Below are 4,280 nucleotides of genomic sequence, written 5' to 3' on the forward strand. Positions count from 1 at the left end.
GGATCTGCAAAGACTTTGAAACAGTTCGCTGTTGTTTTAATGCCCTGGAAATGTGACGTTCCTAGTTAAGCATTTGGAAAGCAAAAACTTAAAGGTAAACTTAGACCTGGGATAAAACAGGCCAAATAGAGCTGGGTATTCATGGGCAGCCAGAGAGTTGTAGGGTATTCATAGCCAAATTCAAGTCCAGAATGAGATTGGTACAGAGGTTTCTTTTATTCAAAAAGAGATAGCTTGTAGCTTTGTACGGTGGCAGTATCGCAGCCAGTGAGGTTTATCTGAGGCGAGATTATTGCTAATTGAAAACTTTTCCTAAGAGACAGCTTGTGCTCAGCTCAATTTCTCCACTTTTTTTTTTTACTTTTTATTGATTGTTGTGAGTTTCACATCATGCACCCCAACCCCACTCATCTCCCCATCCCTTCATATCTGCCCTCTGCCATTGCAACCCCCCAAAATGAGCATTATAAACCAAAACCAAACGAAACAAAACAAAGCACACAAAACATCTTGTCGTGGAAGCTGTGGCATGTCACGGTGTATCCCACAGCATACCCTTTGTCCAGATATCTTTACTTGCAAATCTTCATTGCAATGAGTCATTGGTCTGGTTCAAAGCCTCTGGCATCTGCTATATTATCAATATTGGGACTCCTCTCAGATATTCTTTCACTGTCCTGTGTCATGGAGAGCCCACAGCTTTGGTGTAGCTTTCGTGTAGCTCTTGTGAACTACTCCAGTAGTTGATAGATGAGGTATATATTGAGGTGGGTCAGCTCAAAGCCCTGGATCTGGGTCTGGGTGATAGCTGAGTTGGTCAGCCTGCCAGCTCTTCAGCAACCTTAACACCAGGGTAAGATCTCAGGCACTGCCTCCAGCTTGTTCACCCAATGTTGCAACCAGCAAGGGGCAGGGTCAGCTCTCTTGCTCTCACATCCTCAGGGCTGGCTCACCCATGCAATCGCCATTAGGGTCAATTCTCCTGTACTGCATAAGTGAGGTACAGGGCCTACTCTAACAAGTGCTACAGTTGGCAAGTGAAGAAGCCAGCTCTCCCACTCTGATGACCTCAAGACCAGCTCTTCAACTGCCTCAGGTTTCTAGGGGTGGGTACCTTCCCTCCCAACCCCCCCCCCAGGGCCCATGCCACCTTACAGCAAGTGGTGGGGCAGGCTCTCCCATGCACATACCTTCTGAACCATCCCAGCCAAGCCCCTGCCACCAGTGTCAGGTCTGTTAAGCTGTCCAGGTGGAGTGCAGGACCTGCTCTCCTGAGTGTTAAGACTGGTGAGGGACAGGGACAACTTTACACTCTCATGAGACAGTAGATATCTGAGTTCTGAAGAAGCAAAGATCTCAGTAGCTACTAAGCGCATGCCTTGGCAGCCTCCAATCCCTGTTGGAGACCTGGGAGACTCAAGGGTAGCATGCCTCTGTTGGAAGACTGAAAAAGCTGGTGGCAGCAGTAGCAGTTTTCTCTCTAATACAAGCCACCTTTTAAAATAATAATTATTATTAAATAAAAAGGGCAGAAGAAGGGGCCTGTGGTCTCCCAACTGTGAGGGGCCACCTGCCCTAACCTCTTTCCACTCAAAGTGCTTGGTGTGGTAGGCTGAGGTGTAAGGGTGGATGGGAGGGCAGCTATGAACTATCAGAGGCTAGGACCTGTCACCTTCACCAATCCTGGAAAACTCGGTGGGTGGAGTGGGGCCTTTTAGTGCCAACTGCTGCTCAGCTGAAGCTGAGCCTGAGGGTCTGGGCCATTACAATATCCTCTCACCCCAGGATGAAAGGTGAAGAGTCCATCTTCAAGAAGACAACATCAACGGAGTTGTGGTGGCCTCTACTCGTGCACATCCTAGATCTTGGACAGCAAGGATAGCAGCTTCTTGTCCTGGAGCCGCAATGCAAAGACCTACTCTGAATGCAGAGCTGGGGTGGGGCACAGGCTCACCAACTTCATGAGCATTTGTGGGAAGTAGAGCTAATCCTGTGATGCTTGATCCTCGTGTAGGAGAGGAGAGCCTCCACGTAGGGCTGCTGCAGAGCCTCCGCAAGGCTGGGCTCCTGCACGTTAGGCCGATCAGCTGAGAAGATGTTGATGGCGATGAGCAAGGCCTACTCTGCGTCTTCCAGGCTCAGCCGATGCATAGTCCGCGAGAACTCGGAGATGGGGTTGATGAACTCCACCTGCAAGCCTGCACGATGGAAGTCATCCTTGCTGAAGGTGAAGTCCTTCAGGAACGTGATGCACTCTGTCTCCTGGTTGTAGCGTCTGTTGAGATAAGCCACCTTTATAGAAGGCTGCTCACTTAGAAAGTACTACCCACTTTAAGGGCAGGTCCTCACCTTATGTTAATCCTCTCTTGAAATGCCTTTATAGATACACTGAGGTAAGTCTCCCCAGACTGATTATAAATTCTGTTAAGTTGACAATTAAGACCAAATGATCACAGTGACCAAAACAGGAGCAGTGTACCATAGTTGCCTACATATGGCTGGAAAGCTAATTTTCACAAATGGAACATAACCAAAAGTGATCTATGTCCCCTCCTAGCCCAACTGGATAATAAGATATGCATATTCATTATGCTGTTTTTCCTCCTATCCCAAAGACTCTGAGATCTTCAAAGAGGCAGATGCCACCAGATGGAAGGAATCAGAAGCCACAATTGACTGTGTAGAGGGAATTCACCCTCCTGCCAGGAACATCTGCACCAGACTTTGCAAGTGTGTGGAAAACTTTGTGCTAAGTTGGGCTGCCATTGAGGCCTCTTATGCAGGGAGGAAGAAGACCTTGCAGGACTTCCTGCGTTCTCACCTTTAACTTTGGAGGAAAGGAGCTCTTGAAAAAGAAAATCTCACACATAAAGACAATGGGTGCCTCCATTAGCAAATTCTTAAGCCTCTGGACCAGGAACATGACTTCCTCTTCACTCTTGCCAACAGATACAAACAGCAGACCTTACACAGGAAAACTCCAGAAACATCTAGAACCTTCTGACTCAGTGGCACTCCTTCTGGGCTGGGGAGCATGTGTTCCTGGGAAGCCTAAATTGATTGCCTGTCCCTTATGGAGAAAGCCTGAGAAGGCATCCTATTGAGGTATGTCAGATTTCACTACAGAATTGTTGTGAGGCCTCCTGTTTTGACTCATCTCATCTAAAGTGCAATAAGCTTTGATTTGCCTTTTATTGATTTGAATAAAAATGGAGTCCGGAGAGATGAGTGTCTAGTAGAGGGGAAATAATGCTATTTCTTTGCATTCACTTTGGTTTGGAAAAAAAAATGTTCTGGAGGCAAACCACCTAAGTGTTTTCTTTGTTTAACCTCTACACCCTGCACAGAGTCCAAAAGTGACTCAGTCTGGGCCAGGGGCACCTGCCCAGGCCAGCAGCAGCTGTGTGTGTCCAGGTGTGTACTGTGGCCTCTCATCACAGCTGCTTGCAGAGCCCAGGGAAGAGCAGCTGCCTGCCTTTTCCTTGCTAATTTCTCTTCCCCACTGAGCTACATGGGGGAGAATAATTGCCTTCACTCCAAGCACTGACATTCCCACATCCCAGCACCTGCTCTACTACTGTTCTCCCAACAGGAGGACAATTTCTGCCACCCTCGGTGACTCCTTCAGAGCCAACCCGCTGGTTAGAGAAACACTTTCAAAGAGGCAGTTGGAATACGAATATGGTCAGAGCATTTTGGAAGGCTGGGTAGCATTTTTTTTTTCCTCTTGAAACTACTGGCAGGAACTTTGTAGGGTGACTCGGCAAAGAGTCTTGGCCTCAACTCATTCTCCTCTATGCTCCCAGCCCTGTCAGCAGAAACAAATAGAAAAAGCCTAAATACAGGGAAAAGAGGAAGCAGGGCAAGCCATCTAATGAAACCGTGGTATTTATGAGACGCTCTCAGAAAAGCCAGAGTTAGCCTGTGGCTGTCAGAAGGCTAGGATCAATTGACTCAGGATGTGCACTATTATTCCAGATTATAAATTTGATTTTATAGTGGTTATTCATTTTGGCAAGGTCAGAGGACCAGTGTGGCAGCGTCTTGATGGAAGGTTGTGACAACCTGGGGCTGTAAGATGACCCTCGACCCCACCCCAGGCCGGGATCCAGCCAGTGACAAGGACAGGAACAGTTCTTACAATCCCCCTTTTATCATCTCCCAAAGGCCAGACCCTTCATTCAGATTTCATTTCCTGCCAAATTTTAAATACTTTCTATACTACAAAAGCAACCTTAAAAGCATATTCATATTAGTAAAACTGATAATAGATAGGAGAA

At 47.3% G+C, this 4,280-nt stretch overlaps 1 pseudogene; it reads left to right on the forward strand.

Moving 5' to 3' along the window:
- Window positions 1-238: 238 nt before the first annotated feature.
- Window positions 239-370, forward strand: LOC115032087 (annotated as a pseudogene).
- The last annotated feature ends 3,910 nt before the right edge of the window (window positions 371-4,280 follow it).

Source organism: Mus caroli, chromosome 9 (assembly GCF_900094665.2).
Source record: "Mus caroli chromosome 9, CAROLI_EIJ_v1.1, whole genome shotgun sequence".
NCBI lineage: Eukaryota > Metazoa > Chordata > Mammalia > Rodentia > Muridae > Mus > Mus caroli.